This window comes from Mercenaria mercenaria, chromosome 8 (genome assembly GCF_021730395.1).
Source record: "Mercenaria mercenaria strain notata chromosome 8, MADL_Memer_1, whole genome shotgun sequence".
Classification (NCBI taxonomy): Eukaryota; Metazoa; Mollusca; class Bivalvia; order Venerida; family Veneridae; genus Mercenaria; species Mercenaria mercenaria.
In genome coordinates this window covers 7,358,660-7,367,272 of record NC_069368.1, presented here as the reverse complement: position 1 = coordinate 7,367,272, position 8,613 = coordinate 7,358,660, and the positions used below count along the sequence as shown (strand labels likewise).

Genomic DNA, 8,613 nt, shown 5'->3' with positions numbered 1-8,613 from the left:
TTTGATATTGTGGAAGGACCGTCAGGGGAGGTAACTAGAGTCACGGATTGTACAGATCTTTATACTCGTTCATTTTTTATGTGAGAGATTTTTGCCTTCGGTCTCGGTCACAAACAATCCCGCGGGCTTCTGCAGACGTTTATACACAAAAAACGTGTATTATCGGGTTACATTAATAAAAGCTATTTAGTATGTTTATACCTTAACCTGCACCACGTGGGAATTTAGTGATATGCTACCTTACATAAATTAATAATCGAATAAGTTCCGGTTCCTGTCGTAGCTCAAAAAATAAAGATAAAAAATAAGTTATATTTCTATGCCGATGGAAGGAAAAGTAAACGTTTTCCGGGGTATATCAGCAGGATTTTGCAGTCCTTCTTTCACTGAAATTCGTAAGATTGTCATTTTGCATTTTAAAATGAAAAAATATGTTTTCGCATTCATACTTCACGTTTTCGTACTTTCGCTTTGGTCTACAGGTGCTTATATTTGTAACATACTGTTTTAATGTTCTACATTTGCTATATACTATTTAAAAACTATATTGGCTCAATAGTAAGATCGATAAGATAAGATCTATTTAAAGCTGGCAAGATATCAAACAAGTACAACTTGGCTAAAAAATTTCAGCTCCAGTGATTTTTTTACTGTTTTTGGCAACAGCCCATGCCTTTTCAATTGGGAATTTTTAGCGCGATAAACTTCAAAATTGGGAAAAGTTAACAAACCTTAATAAAGAAATCATTTTGAAAAGTTTTGATTTTAAGGTAAATTTATTTCATTCAAATATGCACTGAGGTTGAACAGACAGGACAGACAGGTTATTTTCTGATGTCACAGGATCTGATGGCTCAGATAGCTTAGGGTCACCATGAGTTCTGTTGATTTCTGAGGGTCATTTTGTGGGGACTCAGATTTCTTGGACAGATCAATTTGCTTTTCTGACGTTTGATTTGAATATAATTTTTCTTAAACTTTACCAAAAGATGTTCAAATGTCCGGAGTACTGATGGCGTGTTTAAGTTTTATTTTCTTACTATAATATTTGGAATTATGCGACATTTTTCGATAATTTAGGTAAGTTTCTAACAATTTTTTTTCCGACTCATTTTGACGCATGAAAAAGTGTTTAGCGACCGTGATGAAAGTCATACTAAATGCCGTACTATGCCGTGACCCGTTTTATGTAAACAACGCGCTTCGAGTTGGCAACAAAATTCTGCGAATAAACCATAATTAGAGTCGGAATTTTTATGATTATTTGCATCGTTTTAGTTAAACTTTCACAAGAAATCAATCTAATTGGGAAAAATCATCTCGTTTTGGGGAATTTTTAGGCATTTTTGGGGAATTTTGACCATTTTTGTCAGTTGGGAAGACGCCGAATTTCGGAGTCAAATTGGCGCAAAAAAAATCACTGAGCTCAGAGATGTTGATATATGCTGTTACGGATCTCTGTGCTGAAACGAATTCCATACTGAAACCTAACCAGGAATCGTGCCAGAAGTCTGTCACGCTATAATTTCATTAAATGAAATGTAATGGACTCACATTTTCTTTAGAATATTTCTAATCCATTTTTCTTTTGATCTGGCATAAAATAATCCATGCAACATAATTTAAACACAAGTTTACACACAAGTTTCAAATTGGTACCCCTGTCTGCAATATTTTGTCTGCCATTACAGTTGTCACCTGATCAGGGTACTCTTCGTTTTGAAAACCAATGGGCAATATAGAATCATTATTTATTGACCTTTTCTGAGAACTTAAACCTTCTAATCTAAGGTAGGTTTTTTATGAAATTTATCGAAAATGGTTATGTTTATGATTAAATTAAATTCATAAATAGGTGAAATTTTGATCTTGATTTTCAAAAATAACCACGTGCTCTGAACTGTTGCATGACATCATCAGTTTCTCACAAGAGACTGTCCGAGATGTTGCGGTTTGATACTGGCTAGTTAAACAAATGGGGTTTTGCCATAACTTAATGGAAGCGACCATCAGAAAATAATAACAGCGTCACTTAAGTTATGGTAGCCAGAATTAGTACAACATAAGCTCATGTGAGCTTTTGAACCGACTATGACTACTATAGTATATTTAAACTAGTTGTTATATAGTATGTCATAAATTATGCATCTTTTAACCAAAGAGCTATTGTTTTTTAACACTATGAACTGTATTTCATGCTTGCAGTACACATCATGTATTACTTTTATTCTCCTGTCCATTCTACTTCTAAATTTCTTGAACAGGTGCGCAGCTGCATGTAATACTCGAAAAGAGGCGTGATGCAGTATATATAGATAGATAAATAGCTATAAAAATAAATAGATCACAACTTGAAAGGCATATAGAGCAAATCTCACCAACATCACATAGGAATTGAATGAGTTCTTGTTTTAACGGTGTTTTAAACTGACAGCAAAAGGGTAAAAAGTTGTGCCGTGGAAAAACTTTCTATTGGATCATTTGTTTATAATGATAATGGTGTTTTTTTTTTGTTTTTTTGGCAGTGGCTCCGTAATGATAGCCTCTGATTCTAGGATTACAAAGTTCCGTATTCCTAGTAAACCCTATGAGGATAGGCTAGGATTATGGAAGTATTTAAGAGGTATCAAATACATGTTAGGACATACATAAATGTTGTAAACTCACTTATTTCACTTAAAATAGTGGTTTTTCATGCCTGCCATATTATTTATTAATGGCAGAGCGCAGAAATATCGTTGTCATCCTACTTGGTATTAAACATGAGCGTTCAGTTATAGTTTGACAATTATAAATGTGCTGTTGATGAATGATTATGAATGATAAAAGTTAGAATCTTGTTTTAAAATGAAAATATTAATGCTTCCATGTTTACAGAATTGTCCAACTGTATACGGGCCACACCACAATATTTCCGCGCACCACCATTAAATATATATCGTTTCAAATTATACTAAACCAAAATGGTGGATCAATAACATACGGCAGGCATGAACTAAAATTGCTATTTTAAGTGAAATAAGTAAGTTTACAACATCATTTATGCATGCCTTAACCCTTTTCATGCAGGACACATTCTATTCTGCCTTTGCCACCAGTGTAGATCATGATCAGCCTGCACATCTGTGCAGTCTGATCAAGATTTTCACTGTTTGCCATTCAATCAGTATCTTTTTGATAAGTACGCTTTTTATGCCCCCGGCATCTACTGATGCGGGAGGCATATAGTGATTGTCCTAACCGTTCGTCCATCCATACGAGGTTAACCAAGTGGGACCGTTTCGACTAGCATCAATACCCCTTACTAGAATGACTTGATACTAATGCAGATGTAACCTGTGACCATTCCTCATCTTCAAACATCACCTGACCTCAGTTTGACCTTGACCTCATTTTTGACTTAGGTTGCTTTGTATGGGCCATCTCTTGGTTAACCAAATGGGACTGTTTCCTCTAGCATCAATACCCCTTACTAGAATGACTTGATACTAATGCAGATGTAACCTGTGACCATTCCTCATCTTCAAACATCACCTGACCTCAGTTTGACCTTGACCTCGTTTTGGACTTGGGTTGCTTTGTATCGACAAAGATGCCACTGGGGGCATCAAGCGTTTATTGAACGCAGCTTCTTGTTTACAGCTAATGGTACTGTCCAAACTGAGTTTATTAGAGAACTTTAGCAGGGTAAGGGCTAAAATATATATCTGATGCCTCTTAAATACTTACGTAATCCTAGCCTATCCTTATAGGGTTGTTTAGGAATACGGAACTTCCGTAATCCTAGAATCAGAGGCTTAGGATTACGGTACTGTAATCCTAGCCGCTTCCTCTTTTTTGTTTTTAGTGTTGTTAGTATTTTCTGCATGGGGAAGGAAGGAATTTATGATTGAAAGTCTGAGAAATCAACAGTTGTTATTTGAAAATTTGACCTAATTCCGTTTATTACGCCGACCGTATCGCCAGTGTAATACTTTTAACAGTGTCTGTTGATTTGATCACAAGTGATTAAGTCAGCAAATGCTTCAATAAGATCACCGGTGACACGAGCTTACGCAAGATTATCTCCTGTTGCCATTCAGTGTATTTTATACGTCTTTGTTTTAAAAAAGTATTTTACTATATGTAAATAGGAAAAATAAGCATTAAAAAGCATACTAAAGTTGATTTTGTCATATAGACATTGCAAATGAGTTGCTTTTTTATGCAGGGACATGCCCATTCAAAAGTTGGGAATGACTGATTGCCACTTTAAAGCAAAATTGCTGTTACTTTCAAATTTTAGGTGTATTTTAAGTTATTTCTACCTGGTAAGGAGTTTTTTTTATGGAATTAGAAAAACAAAATATTGAAGATGAGTTATACAGACACATTGTAAGAAAATTAAACATACGCTGAATGCTGATACAGTCCCTGGGGGTTCCTGAAATGTGTCAAACTGCCTGACATATTCTGTAAAATGTCAGTTGGTCTGGTGAAAAATTGAACTTTAACAATAGAGGAAGAATCTTGTAGAAGCTAGTTCTCTTTCATGATCTCTGATTAGTATGTAAAAACAAAACATTAAAACAAGAGACCACTGATAATTATATTGATTCACATACTTGCTGTCCAGGAATAAATGGTGCTAAGCTAATGTTGTTTACATAGATGCAGGAGCCATGTAACAGATGTTGACTGTACAATTTTTCTCACTTAAGTTTGCGTAAAGAGCTATTCATTCACTATTGAATGCTTCAGGGTGAACTGCTATAACAATTGAGGAGTGTTGAATAATATTATTTGTCATGTGTGTACTGTAGAACATTTTTGTTATGGCCCCCTATCCCCCCTCCCCCCGCTGTGTACATCTGTGTAAATTCTTGTCCGGGCTGTAACTCTGCCATCCATAAAGGGATTTTGAAATAACTTGGCATAAATGTTCACCAAAATAGGACACATCTCAGACCCCTAGCTTCAAGGTCAAGGTCTCATGCAGAGGTCAAAGGTTAATATGGTCTGTTTCGTCTTCAGTTCTTAACTCTGCCATCCATGGAGGGATTATGAAGTCATAATGAGACAATATTTCTTGTGCAAGATTCAGATCCCTAGCTCCAAGGTCAAGGTCACACTTAAAAGTCAAAGGTTAACAGGGTCTGTTTCCTACCTGGTCTATAACTCTGCTATTGATGAAAGGATTTTGAAATTACTTGGCATAAATGTTCCCCATAATCAGACGACGTGTCATGTGCAAAATCCAGACCCCTAGCTCTAAGGTCAAGGTCACGCTTAGAAGTTGAATGTTAATAGGGTCTATTTCTTGTCCGGTCCATAACTCTGCCATTGATGCGGTTAACAGGGTCTGTTTCCTACCCGGTCTATAACTCTGCTATTGATGAAGGGATTTTGAAATTACTTGGCATAAATGTTCCCCATAATCAGACGACATGTCTTGTGCAAAATCCAGACCCCTAGCTCTAAGGTCAAGGTCACACTTAGAAGTTGAATGTTAATAGGGTCTGTTTCTTGTCCGGTCCATAACTCTGCCATTGATGCAGGGATTTTAAAATTACTTAAACTTACATGTCATGTGTAAGACCCAGACCCCTAGCTCCAAGGTCAAGATTACAATTAGAAGTCACATGTGTCTTTAGGGTTATAAAACTAGGTTAAAGCATGAAGTCCCATAACTCTGACATGTATTTTAACTCTGACATGAATTTTTGCCAAGTTACTGTAAAATCATTTAATTTCGTGGGCATGAAATTTCGTGGTTTTGGTCAAAACGGCATTTTCATGGGGATATAAATTCGTGGATTTCAACTTTTGAAAATAAAATGAATGGGAATTTTACTTGTTCGTTGGGATTAAATTTCGTGGATTGACTCAACCACGAAATCCACGAAAATTAGTCCCCCACGAATATTAATGATTTCACAGTATGTCCGTTTTTGAACAAAAACTTTCTGGTAAAAGTTTTGCTTGCAAGTTATTATCTCAAATACTAATGCAGATACTGGATTGAAATTCATAGCTATTTTACATTTAGGGTAATGTTCTTGCTTCTGGGACTACTGAAACTGAAACTGTTTTATTGTCGATCCCGCTTGCGGAAGCGAAGACATAGTTGTCCAAATGGCTGTTTGGTGTTTGTGCGTCTGTGCGTGCGTAACTTTGACATGCATGGAGCAATATTGTTTATATTTGGCCTGAATGTTAACCTCAGTGAGACAGAGTGTCATGCGCAAACCGCAGGTTCCTATCTCAAAGGTCAAGGTCACACTTGGAGGTCAAATGTTAAATTCAGTAATGACTTTGTCCGGAGCATTTCTTCTTCATGCATGGAGGGATTTTGATGTAACTTGGCACAAATGTTCACCACCATGAGACAGAGTGTCATGCACAAGAACCAGGTCCCTAGGTGTAAGGTCAAGGTCACACTTAGAGGTCAAAAGTCAGATACAAGGATGACTTTGTCTGGAGCATTTCTTTTTGATGAATAGAGGGATTTTGATGTAACTTAGCACAATTGTTCATCATCATGAGACGGATCGTCATGCGCAAGATCCTAGAATTACTAATTCGTAACTTTTTTATTACTGGTCGTAGGGAAAAATAAAGACCACTTTTCTGAAGTACAACATGCATGTTACATCCAATTTTCAGGTGTATTTTGACCTATCTCTACTGGTGAGGATTTTTGTGTGGACTTAGAATTTTTTTTTTTAAGATTTACGTCCCTTTGTTGTTACTTTAAATAACTTATATTGTCACTTTTTGCAATCTTTTTTTTATTTGGCATAAATGTTTGCCTCAATGTGACAAGGAGTGTCATGTGCAACTCCCAGTCCTTTTGACAGCTGGCGGGCTTGACATGTTGCCCGTGGGCATCTAGTTTGTATATGCTGTGTCAGTATGAAAAGTATGATGGCTGATTTCTGCCAACGTCCGCTTTTCATACTGTCGTCTTTTTTGCTTGCTAAAGGTATGTTTTTGTCCTCCTTTTGTCCACGAAAACATGTAAAGATGATAATTTAATGCAAAAGATAGAAAAGAGTATAGTTACTACTTGTACATATCATCAATGCTGTATTAGATCATTCTGTGTTTTTGCATTCTGGTAAATATTATTAATTTATTATTATACTATTTATATAGCACCCTTTTCATGATAAAACATGTTCAACATTTTACATAGCACAAAGGCAGCCACTCGGAGACCAAATTCATCCCCTACTAGAACAGAGTCAGAGTGATCTGACCAGTGTGACAGAGTGAGACAAAGTACCCAGAACAGAGAGAGAGAAAGAGAGAAAGAGAGAGAGACAGAAATTCGTAGATAAAGGCCTGTCTGGCTAACTTAGCCTAGCTCTTTGCATTATAGTCTGGTTATCTAATGTGCCCAGTGTATAGCACTGATGCATGTGAAGCCATCTTTCTTGGGAAGAACCAGTACTAGCCTCTTAGTTAGGTTGGAGACACTCAAGAGCATCTCAATATTTCCAGTCAGCACATCAAATTTAGCAAAAATCAGCCACCATAGGTAAGTGTCTGCTAAGATTTTGTAGCTCATTTTGACCAAGTTGAATGATACACTTGTATCTGCATATTTAAAGGCGTATGCTAGATGGATTTGCTTTGAACTTATAACTTATAAGTTATTCCTCATCATTTCCAACATCTTGTGTTTTAGCCAAAGCTAAAATTTGAAAACCCTTTCAACACTTCTCATGAGCCACTGGATGGATCGTCACTAAACTTGATATGTAGCATCCTTGTAAGGTCTTCTCTCAAAATTTGTTCAGCTTGACTGATTAAAGGGGCTGCCAGAGCTTAAAGTGGAAAGAACTTTTATATGATTTCTCCTCTTGGACCCCTGGATGGATCATCATCAAACTTGGTCTAAAGCATCTTCTTTTATTTTCTTTTGATCTGGTTCAGCTTAACTAATGGGCCACCAGAGCTAAGAATAGAAAACCTTTGAAATGACTTCTTTTGCACTGCATAATGGATCATCACTTAACTTAGTCTGTAGCATTGGTGCCACAGTAAAAGGTAGAGAGACCTTTTAATAAATTTTGATGAACTACTCAATGAATTTTCATCAAACTTGATCAGAAGAAAGATCTAAAGGTCATGGTCCTCCTCAAGTGAGCGAATTAGGCCCGTTTATGCCTCTTGTTTTTCTTGCAAATTCCTAGGAAAGTAAACAGAATTTTCAAGGCTTTGATTTGGAATATCAGTCACAATATTTAGCCCTTACCCTTCTAAGTTTCTATAATCAACATGTCCATCTTTCAATTTGGACAGTAGCGTTTACTTTTAAAAGGGGTGCATACCAAAAAGATAGTGACTTAATAGCGAACAGTGCAGATCATGATTAAACTGCACGGATGTGCAGGCTGATCATGATCTGCACTGGTCGAATAGGTAGAATCAATCGTGTTCAGCATGATGAGGTTTAACCTATTAAAAATCCAAGATAGGAAAATTTAAAATACATGTTGCTGAGACCAGCATGACATTGGAATTGATATTGTAGTGAAAATCTCTGGCCAAATGTCATTTCATGGCTTGAAGCAAATAGGAATGTTAAACATGATTGGGAAAATGTAAAATCCCATTGATTTTCCC

General features: G+C 36.4%; 1 protein-coding gene across 2 annotated transcripts in view; it reads left to right on the top strand.

Moving 5' to 3' along the window:
- The first annotated feature begins 260 nt into the window (after positions 1 to 260).
- The window catches only part of LOC123523117 (transient receptor potential cation channel subfamily M member 3-like), a 213,839-nt gene continuing 205,486 nt past the window's right edge, over positions 261 to 8,613 (top strand). For both annotated transcript variants that reach the window (XM_053549301.1, XM_053549300.1), the window contains exon 1: positions 261 to 395. The gene's annotated coding sequence lies outside the window, so the exon portion shown is untranslated. The remainder of the gene's footprint in view (positions 396 to 8,613) is intronic.